Raw genomic sequence first — 12389 nt, 5'->3', positions numbered from 1 at the left:
AAATCTCTACAAAAGAATGGCCCTGACTAACATTAACCTATACCTTTCACAAATCACTTACCTCACCAAAAATCTTCGTTACTCGCACTACTGCAATAGAGCGAGCGCCACTACTTCCAGCTAAATAAAAGATTCAAACTACTGCAAGCACTAACTACTGATAGGCATAGTTATCAAATGAAAGATTTTGATAGAGAACAAACAATGTATTTACATTAATAGTCATAATATATATAGCAATTCATGACATCCAGTCTTACAAATTTCAGAACTCCGCCATCTCTCTCCCCACATCCACCACTGCTGGCGGCTCACCTCCAACTGCGCAACGCTATGCGATGCTCACATCCAGCTGCCCAACACTACAATTGCAGACAACAATGAATACTAGCAGCAGACTGTGCACGGCACAGCAAGTGATTTTTCATACAGAGCGCTATGTGGCGTTACCAATAAGAAAACCTAAACAGCCTACTTACATAGCCCCCATGCTCCCCACAAAAAATTTTACAAGTGGTTTTGGGCAGTCGCCAATACAGATTTGAAAAAAAATTTCGTAATTACAATAACAAAGAAATCAAATGCACACACTTAATGATACAATGTTGGTCAAAAGCTTAAATTCTCACAAAGTCCGTAAAGACACTCCTCATCATTCATCACAGTAAAATTGCAGTGTTTTTTTTCTCAAAGCCTGAGCAATAAAAGAGAATGCACACAGAAGTAGTGGATTTCCATGCAGTCTTGAAGAAGTAGTGTTGTCCTTCCAACGGAAAGACAGTGCTGACTCCTGACATGCAGACAGGTAATGGGCCACAACAGAGCAAACCCACAGCAGAGTCAGTCGAAGTTCTGAAGAATATTGGTAGGTAGGACATCACAGAGCAGACCCACTGTAGTCCTGGTAGAGAGTATGGTATTGGTGGGCCACCAGAGCTGCAGACCCACTGCATTCCTTGTATAAATAATGGTACTGGTGAGTCAGCAAAGGTATAAACCCACTGTAGTCCTTGTAGAAATAATGGAATTGGTGGGTCATCAAAGATGCAGACCCACTGTACTCCTTGTAGAGATGGCCAGCAGCCATCTGTTGTGACTGTGCAGGTGCACAGTCACCATTGAAGAGTCTTGCGGATAATATAGCAAGTCCATAACCACCACTTCTGCACTCACAAAGTTTTTGGAATTGTCTTTAGAACCACCAATGCTGTTATCCAGTCCCTTGCTGAATTATTAACACATGTGCAAACTCTAACAGTCCCTACTTCTCACATATTGCCCATATAGTATGACCAACAGAAACGTGTGCAGTGAAATGGAACTTACAAGTTACTAATACGATGAACTGATGTCAATTACAATTTTATAACATAACAATACAATGACAAAGGGACAAAATACATCATTAAAGAACATAACAATACAGATAACATTTGTAGTACAGGCTTTACAAAAGAATCGAAATAACATATACATCAGTGTTACAGGAATTGTGACATGAGTACATACATAAAAGTTCAGAATAAATTTCGAAACATCAACTTCACACAAGAGCATTAAAACAGAACAGATTAAATAATGTCTAAACATCTTCACAAAAAAAAACATATTCTCAGAATAATTCTACAACATAACTCTTATTAGCTAAACACATAAAGACAGGAAAAAGACAAATACACAAGGGTACACAAACATATAGAGGGATAAGACAAAAGGAAAGGACAGGGTTTGTTTTTCTGCAGTATTTTGCATGGAGATCTCCCTTCGTTCATCATTATTCTCAAAAAGTCCTATCTAAGCCTGCTTTCTGTATTCTGTTCACATCCTATTTCGAAAATAGTTTTTCTCCACTGTACACTACTTTTTTGGCTAAACCATTTTCTTATAGCTTCTCAATGCATTTCTTCTAATCCATCATAGTTAGTTTCTTATTTAGTCTACCCCCTCTTAAGCTAACTTAAATCTACTGAGCTCAGATATATATACCAAGGGATGAGGCAATGCAGCAGCACATAACAAATTATCACAAACAGCAAGGACAAAAAAAAATACAAATTGGCAAAGTAAGCAACAATATTACAACTAATATAAGGCAATGAGCAGCAAACAAGAAAAATAAATCAGTAGTAAACTGGCTTAGCAGAGTAACACAAAGTCAAATTCAGTAACACTATGCCTGGCAAACAGCAGCAGCAAATGAAATAACTTATACCTAAACATGACATAGCTCAAGCAAAAAAAAAAAAATTCACTAAAGACAACAATGCAGACAAGGGATATGTATATTCACATCGTAATGTCTATGTAATTAAAGTGGTGCACCACAAATACTAATTCTACAAAAAATTACCTAGTACTTGAAAAGAAAATTATATATGCAGTTACTGTTATTAGTCCCTTCTTATTTTTCTTTCCATTCCAAGAGCTCCTTTTTCGAAGAATGTGGATCGTAAAATAACTATTTAATAGATCTATTGACAGAAAGTGTTCACATTAGCAAATGCATTTAATTTTATGTTATGAAACCAATGCTGCAAGACAGCTGGAAACCAGGTATCAAATGAATTAAGCAACTATGTACAAAGTAAAGCATAAAAACATCATTCAGTAGTCATGAGGCATTACATAAGTTAGTAAAAAAATCTCTCAACTTGAAAGACAGTACTCATAATCAGGTGTATAGACATAAAAATATTTCTCATCATTTCATTAGGAATTTCAGTAAATATCATAAATTAAGAGCTCCACAGTGTTATCATAAGTTTTCAAGTTTGAGCGTGTAGTATTTGCGATGCCTTCTACAAAGGAATGTCAATGGCGAGGATAATGGCCCCTTTTTTTTCACCTGTGCCTCTGAAAGGCACACGCTAATGGCTTTCTTTCAGGCGACTGTCACGCAGTTGGGTTCCCACGATGCATTACGTGCAGGCGGTCACTTAACTTTCTTACCGAAATATTTACGACAGGAGTTTCCGCTACAGTGGCAGTCTCATATAAAAAAATTTCACAGGCTGAGAATTTGCGTTACAAATGTGTAGAAACAAAATCCTATAAATATAACAGTGTCCAAAAAATTTTCGCTGGCATTGTGATACATTCACGCATTTACACACATTTCATAACTCTTAAAGTACGATTCTTGGTTTCCAACATACTTTTTCACAAGTCAGAGACCCTAACCACTACTCATTATTCCTTACCTTATTACACATATACATATTCTTCGACACTTCTTCAATATTTCATCATAATAAATACGTAGCAGAATCAAATTCCTCATATAGCATCAGCTTATTGATCATAAACATACCTCAACGGCATAATACACATCGTCATCATAGTAATAACACCATAAAAACTCAACCAAATCTCAAAAACGTCGTAGCTTTCTGCAATAATGTCAAAAATTAAAAAAATTCCTGCTCATTTCAATAGTGTCATCTACCTCCAACGTACTTGAAAAATCATGACCCCATACCAATTACATCATTCAAAGCTCTCATAGTATCACAATGGTTCCAAAAAAATATGAACAGTTCACAAAGTACAGACAAAATACAATTTCGTAAGTGTGAAGTTATCCAACGGTGTAATTACCTAAACATCTGTCACTGATGTAGTAAAATAAATGTTTGTCTCTCTCAGTTAAATGATCAGGTAGCTGTGTATTTTGTGTTGGAGAAATATGGTACCGACGTGTAAAGTTATATAAACAAATACCATATTAGCTAGGGCTCTTTGTGCTTGCCACACACATGGTACACAAAGTAAGCGTGTACCCCCCTGAGGATTAATGTAATTATACCCTCAGGTGTTACAGATTACAGCAATGGAATGAAATGTATCACGGAAAACTTTCTTTGTAATTCAAAAATCTTGAAAGATAAATTGTTTAAGTACAAAATTAATCACTCAAACGCGTGTCCTGTAGCGCTAAATGTGGGTCTTGCTGTAAGTTAATTCTGTGGAAGTGTCGTAGTTATCGTCCTCTGTAAGCAAAGTTCTGCTGAAGTCAATGTACTTACCTCATCATAAACGAAAGTGAAATTCTTTGCGTATAGATATCGTAGTTATTACGTACCTTACCGTGATCAAGAAAGTACTATAATGTAGCGTATTGTTGTGCTACGAGAAAGGCTGTCTCATTGTAGCTATACCTAAAAAGTTACTACTAAAACATGTTTTACTTTCCAGAATAATTGAGAAAAACTGTGCAGATATAAAACAGTAATACCACAAAAGCAACAATGTAAATTGTGTCACACATTAGTAGCATCGTGATATAACCGTGTAGCTGTCAAAGAAACCAAATACTAACTCATCTTTAATCTCACAATAACTACTTCAAATAAGGAATGTCTTTTCAAGTAAACCAAAATGTTGCATTAAAATCTCATTAGCTGTGTATGTTCTAAGTATGTAAGCCTTATAGTCGTTACATAATCGTGCAACTAACAAGCAAGAATGTACACACACAGTAACACTGTGTCCTCTGTTCACTATCACAATGCAGTGGTAATTTCTGTTTAAATAAGTTGTCTTGGTTCATGACTGGATATTTAACTTCAGACATTGTTGCATGTTAACAGATTCTATGTCTGACAAAGCATACTAGTAATGTAAAGTGAAAAATTTTATAGCTAAGACTAAGTTAAAAAAAACACATTATCTTTCAATAAACGGTTTTACATGTGAAATGTGGTGTAAACCTTTAATCTTCCTAGTACGCAGAGTTTCAACTTCAACGCAATTGTCTTGTGGTATACGTCGGATTCTGTAAGGTCCATTGTAAACTAGAAAGAATTTGTGACTCAAGTGTTTCTTCTTATGTGACAATGAATGAGCTTTAGCGAGAACTTTCTGACCAATATATAATTTCTTTGCATTTGCTTTACCATTTAGTTTTCTCCTTTTGTCTGCCGCAGATTTTTTTTTGTTAATAGCCAAGTCAATTATGTCTTTATGTCGAAGTTTACGTGTATTCGGGAAAGGAGCAAGCTCTCTGATTCTGTTCGGTGGTTCTTCATTTTTCAGTACAAGAGTAGGTGGTAAAGCAGTGGAGTTATGAGGCATTTCTTTCAGCACGTTTTGAAATAAGTGTAAATATCTGTCCCAATGCTGATGCTTACTGTGACAATAAAGTCTGCAAAGCTTATTGATTTCTTTCATAATCCATTCGGAGGGGTTACAATGTGGTGAGTACAATGAAATAAAAACAGGTTTGATTTTATGGTTCCGAAGCATGCGTTCCCAAACAGCAGATCTGAATTGCGGTCCGTTATCTGAAATGACTTTACTAACATGTCCAACTTCACGTAAGAAATTTTTAACAAAGGCGTTGGATACAGACCGTCCAGTGGCTTTACGTAATGGAGTGAAAGAAACCAATTTTGAAGTAAGTTCAACAGCGACTAGAACGTACGAAAATCCATTCGATATTCTGGCAAGGGGTCTCAAGAGATCAACTGCAGCAAATTCTTTTAATTTAGAAGGAATGATAGGAAACAACGGAGCACGATGTGAGATAGTAGATGGTTTCGCCTTTTGACAAAGTTTACAAATAGGCAAGACCCTTCGAATTCTCTTTTCCATATTGTTAAAATAACAAGTTGTTCGAAGAATATTATAACATTTTCGTGGACCAAAACATGCGTAGCTGAAATGAATGTACCAAATGAGCTTATTAACAAAATCGTCTGGAATGCAAAGTACCCATAGCTTGTCATCAACAGTGCAGCGTTTGAAGAGTATGTTGTTTCTAACCAGAAAATAATGCCGAATCTGAGTGTGCGACTTTTCATGCCATTTACTTTTGATGTCTTTCCAAATCGGATCTTTATTTTGCTCATGAGCAATGTCCTTTAAAGATGTGGTGATAAAGTTTTCAAAGGCGGCTTTCTGAGTGTAAAGAATACTGAAATTGTTCTCGAGGTGGCCTTCTGTGTTACTTTTCTCAAGCCCAGCAGGTGCGCGTGACAGTGCGTCCGCAACAATGTTCTACTTGCCGGGAATGTAAACTATTGTGGAGTGGAATTCTTGCAGACATAATGCCCAACGTTTTAACCTGTCATGATTTAATTTTGAAGACATAAGAAATTGTAATGCACGATGATCACTGTATACTTTGACGTGCTTACCAGTAAGAAAGAAACGGAATTTGTTAAATGCCCAAACGATAGCTAAAGCTTCTAATTCAGTAATGGAATAATTTTTTTCAGATTTTGTTAGCACTCGGCTAGCAAAGGCAATGGTTTTCTGAACGATAGTGTCATTTTCTATGGCTTCTTGAAATAAATGGGCACCAAGACCGATGTTAGAAGAATCCGTGCTAAGGCAGAAATCTTGTGACAGATCTGGATGAGCTAGTATTGGCGCATCTTGTGACAGATCTGGATGAGCTAGTATTGGCGCGTTAAGTAGCGATTCTTTCAAAGACTTGAATTCCAGCTGTGCTTGTTCGTCCCAGTTCCAAATAGTTTTGGTGTAACAAGAATTTGCATATACAGAAAACGACGGTAAAAATTTATGAGACCTAGAAAACTGCGGACTTGTTTTTTTGTGGATGGAACTGGAATGACTCTGATTGCTTCTAACTTTTCAGGATATGGCTGAATGCCTTCAGAAGAAATAATATGTTCCAAAAACCTCACCTTTGACCTACCGAATTCAGACTTTTCCTAGTTAACTGTAATTCCAGATTCTGCAAAAATACGTAACAAACTGTTGAGGTTGCGATTATGTTGTTCCCATGAAGCTTCTGCTATTAGAATATCATCCACATATAAGGTGATGTGACGTTTTAAGAACTCAGGTAATATGGAATTTAGCCCGCGAATGAACGCTGCCGAAGAAATGTTCAAACCAAAAGAAAGTTTCCGAAATTGATAACAAACGCCGAAACAAAGAAAAGCTGTGTATTTTCTACATTCTGGATGAAGTTCGATCTGATAAAAGCTGGATCTGAGATCAATAGAAGACAACACTTTTACACCATTAAAATTTTGAAGAAGTTCTTCCAACGTTTGCGGCCTGTCTGTTTCAGGAATGATGATAGTATTGATTTGTCTCGAATCTAAGAAAAGCCTGATCGATCCATTTTTCTTCTCAACAACATGTAATGGATTGTTGTATGAGCTTACTGCAGGCTCAGTAATGCCCTCGTAAAGCACAGATTGTACTTCTGTTCTAACACGGGCCCTATAATGCGCCGGAATTACGTATGGTCTAAAACAAATTTGGTATGCTCACGAACACGAAATTGGTATTGAAATCCCTTGATTGTTCCTGTTTTGTGAGTAAAAACTGTGGAATGTGCTTGTAAAATCTCAAAAAGGTCCTGCCTATCAGTGTCATTGCAATTCTCAATTGTTTGAATTTTATTCTGAGTTAACTCATTAGTATCAAATATGCCGTCGATATTATCCCTGTCAGTACTTGCAGAGTGATTGTTAGTGTCCAGTTCCGTAGAAAATTCCAAACTGTTGTCTAACAGAAGGTAAAGCCGATTAATTTCATCATGGTTTGAGAGCCAATCTTCAAATTTCAAAGCTATTGACTTACCTTCTTTCTCTAAACTTATTTCAGCATCGTGAAAGTTTAAGATTGCTTTGTATTCATTCAAAACGTCTACTCCCAATATAATTTCCGTCGACAATAATGGAACAATAAGAAAGTTCATAGAGAAGCTGTGGCTTCGATAAAAGAATTCTAAGTTGGTTTGTTGGCGTACATCTACACTTACGTAACGGAAGTGTGGGACTATCGTTCGATTTGTTGCATTTCCAAAAGGCTGTTTCAATAATTACTGAAATGGGACTGCCAGAGTCAAGTACTGCCGTAAATTTTACGTCATTTACTGTAATGTGAATCACAGGATATGCAATGGTGTTACGTTTTACGTCGTGTTCCTGGAGTAAGATGTCCCTAATGCCTTCCATTTTTACAAAATTACTAGCTACGGCAGCTGCGTCGTCAGTTTCATACGTACGTTTTGTGGCTGCCAGCGGTATGAGTAATTGCCTATTGTCTCTTTGTTGGCGCGCATCGTTATTGGGGTTTGGAGACATAACTTCTACAAATTCACCTTGCCGAGAGGCCCCTCCCCCGTTTAAATCCCGCCAGTTCTGATGCAATTCAGGTCTGTCGTTACGATAATATCGTCAGTCGTCATGTCGGTAGATTCCACAGTTTCTTTCTTGTCGGTCACGTGGTGGAGAATTTCTCCCTGAATCGTAACTGCGCGCTGAACTGTTGCGTCTGAAATTACTCTGTCTCCCTTGATAATAATAGTTCCGGTTACCATATTGTCTGTTTCTATGATTGTCTCTGTCATATTCATTACTACGGAAATGCGAACTTTCTCTGTAACTATTACTCTGCCAGTGGTTGTCATACGGGTGGTGTCTGTTTTGGTGACGATTTGTGTTGTGAGAATAGCCTCGTGATGTCCAGTTATTATGTCTTTCATCGCGGAATTGCGACGGATGTGACCTGTAATTATTGTGTTCCTGTTTTCGCGTTCCGCGATTGTCTGTTTCAATTTCTATTTCTTGTAAGAGTCCCTGAAAAGCTTCAATGTCGTCTTTGCAACGTCCTGCCAAAATAATATGTCGTAAATGTTCAGGTAATTTGATTAGGCAAATGCGGATGAGTTCTGAGGGGCTGTATGGCTTTGACAGGTACTGATTCTTGTGCAACATGTCTTCAAAATATTTCACAAGACTGGAAAATTCAGATCTGTCTTCTAACGACCATTTGGGAGGAAAACAATGAGAGAATTGAAGGAGCCATGCTTGTGGATGAATGTCGTTGCCAGAATTCTTAAATGTTTTGAATTTACATGTAGTAATGAACAGCTTATAGTCAAAATCATCATGTCGGCGAGTCGCATGTCGGTCATTGTTACGTCGCTTCGGTGGTTCCATCTCAAAATTCCGTGTACCTTGCCAATTTCTTTCATAATTTCCGAAGTTCCCTGTGTTATTATTTTGTGGCTGTTCAGTATTTCAATGTCCCTCTAACTGTATTGCAGCGCGAGTGTCCTCTGAAATACGTAATTCTTGTATTACCTGTATCAGCTGATCTTGTACCTCCCGGATTTCTCTTTGGTGTTGCGTATTAATTTGATTCTGATTTTGTTTGAATTTCCTAATTTGTTCGCACTCTCCTGTGTCATTAAAGACGACTGGTTTTGTGTTATTCAGGTTATCATCTACCTTCGTAGATAAATTATTTAGCTGATCCGAGAGTTCAACTACTTTCTCTGATAATGAACTAGTTTCCTTCATGTGTCTTTCTGAACCAATTTTCAGAGTATCTACTGTGTCCTTTAAGTTTTCCTGAGTTTTTGCAAGTTGCATAATCGAATCGGTAGATGTAACTGAGTCAATTTTAGCTTGCAAGGTCCCATGATTTTCATGAACAATAGTTTGCAGTTCTTGTATGGCTGCTTCGCGATTCTGTAATGCTTTCTCACGCCGCGAGAAAATAGGTTGAAAATGCTCACAAATTTGTGTTTTTACGTCATTACAGACTTTTTGACATTTCGATTTAATGTTGTGTAACTCAGTAGTTAAATCTCCACGTGTTTGTTCAAGAGTTTGTTCCAATGAGTCTAACTTTTGAAGCTTTTGCTGTGTTTGTCTCTGATTTTGTTCCATTGTTTCTAATTGTTGCTGTGTTTGTCTCTGGTGGTGTCCCATTGTGTCTAACTGTTGCTGTGTTAGTCTCTGGTGTTGTTCCATTGTGTCTAACTTTTGAAGATTTTGTTCCATTGTGTCTAACTTTTGAAGCTTTTGTCCCATTTGTTGCATTAATTGTAATAACAATGCACTAGTGTCTGAAACATGTTCCTCAGTGCTATTCGGCAATGCATTTGAACCGCCAATATTCGCATTTTGAAAAGCAGAAAATGCGTCTTGACTTATTTGAGAAAACGGCGAGGACGCAAAACCTGAATCTGCAGGATTTGCAAGATTGTGTCCTGTCATTTCGGATTCCTGAGGCAAACTGTTGCCGACCGATCAATCGATAATGCTTCCCTGTGCACTAATTGTTTTACTGTCTACACCATTATTTGCAGCCAGCTCCATTTCCCTATGCACAATTACCAAATTACTACTTTGAACATTAGTTAATTCATTACTCGGTGGCGCTGACAAACTGCTTTCGTGTTCACTGTCATTTCTCAGTTTACTTTGGAGCCTAGTATTACGTTTTTCACACGCCATTATTGTCACAATATTTCACTGGTGTTGTTCCATTGTGTCTAACTTTTGAAGATTTTGTTCCATTGTGTCTAACGTTTGAAGATTTTCTTCCATTGTGTCTAACTTTTGAAGCTTTTGTCCCACTTGTTGCATTAATTGTAATAACAATGCACTAGTGTCTGAAACATGTTCCTCAGTGCTATTCGGCAATGCATTTGAACCGCCAATATTCGCATTTTGAAAAGCAGAAAATGCGTCTTGACTTATTTGAGAAAACGGCGAGGACGCAAAACCTGAATCTGCAGGATTTGCAAGATTGTGTCCTGTCATTTCGGATTCCTGAGGCAAACTGTTGCCGACCGATCAATCGATAATGCTTCCCTGTGCACTAATTGTTTTACTGTCTACACCATTATTTGCAGCCAGCTCCATTTCCCTATGCACAATTACCAAATTACTACTTTGAACATTAGTTAATTCATTACTCGGTGGCGCTGACAAACTGCTTTCGTGTTCACTGTCATTTCTCAGTTTACTTTGGAGCCTAGTATTACGTTTTTCACACGCCATTATTGTCACAATATTTCACTGGTGTTGTTCCATTGTGTCTAACTTTTGAAGATTTTGTTGCATTGTGTCTAACGTTTGAAGATTTTCTTCCATTGTGTCTAACTTTTGAAGCTTTTGTCCCACTTGTTGCATTAATTGTAATAACAATGCACTGGTGTCTGAAACATGTCCCTCAGTGCTATTCGGCAATGCATTTGAACCGCCAATATTCGCATTTTGAAAAGCAGAAAATGCGTCTTGACTTATTTGAGAAAACGGCGAGGACGCAAAACCTGAATCTGCAGGATTTGCAAGATTGTGTCCTGTCATTTCGGATTCCTGAGGCAAACTGTTGCCGACCGATCAATCGATAATGCTTCCCTGTTCACTAATTGTTTTACTGTCTACACCATTATTTGCAGCCAGCTCCATTTCCCTATGCACAATTACCAAATTACTACTTTGAACATTAGTTAATTCATTACTCGGTGTCGCTAACAAACTGCTTTCGTGTTCACTGTCATTTCTCAGTTTAGTTTGGAGCCTAGTATTACGTTTTTCACACGCCATTATTGTCACAATATTTCACACGATAACACAGAAAAGCACAATTTTAAGAGCAAAAATAAGAGAACACATTAACATAGCACTGAAAATAATATCTCGTTAATTGCAAGCGCAGCTGCGAAATACTTGCTGCAAATCTACATGCATGCCACAACTGTTTTACTGTACAACAATGAAAAACTACAACTACAAAGGAAATTCTCTCTATAAATAAGCGCTAGCAATAAACAATAGCTACACTAATTACAGAAACTACAAGAAAAAATCAGAAGATTCCAGTGAGCCATCCTAGGCTAAGGGTCGACATATGAAACGTCCCCTTTGAACAATTATACAAGACTGTGCTTAAACTGACACACAATATTTTTTAGCGCAACGCAATCTGACTTTCAAAAATCTTTACAATAGGATGGCCTTGAGTAACATTAACCTATATCTTTCACAAATCACTAACCTCACCAAAAATCTTCGTAACTCGCACTACTTCAATACAGCGAGCGCCACTACTGCCAGCTAAATAAAAGATTCAAACTACTGAAGGCACTAACTACTGATAGGCATAGTTCTCAAATGAAAGATTTTGATAGAGAACAAACAACGTATTTACATTAATAGTCATAATATATATAGCAGTTCATGACATCCAGTCTTACAAATTTCAAAACTCCGCTATCTCTCTCCCCACATCCACCACTGCTGGCGGCTCACCTCTAACTGCGCAACGCTACGCGCTGTTCTCATCCAGCTGCCCAACACTACAATTGCAGACAACAATGTAAACTAGCCACAGACTGCACACAGCACAGCCAGTGATTTTTCATACAAAGCGCTATGTGGCGTTACCAATATGAAAACCTAAACAGCCTACTTACACTGCTAATGAAGATTAGATATCTCTACCAAAAACCACGACTTTCTGACAATGTCTTAAAAAGACAAAAGGGAACTCCATTTTAGTACTAAGAATCCTACAAATTAGACATACATTTGCAGTAAAAGCTTATTTCATAACGTTTCTATCTCAACTAAACGAAATATTCTTCAAATAAACGATTCGGTTTGAAT

This window comes from Schistocerca piceifrons, chromosome 5 (genome assembly GCF_021461385.2).
Source record: "Schistocerca piceifrons isolate TAMUIC-IGC-003096 chromosome 5, iqSchPice1.1, whole genome shotgun sequence".
NCBI lineage: Eukaryota > Metazoa > Arthropoda > Insecta > Orthoptera > Acrididae > Schistocerca > Schistocerca piceifrons.
Note: the sequence above shows the minus strand (reverse complement) of the source record.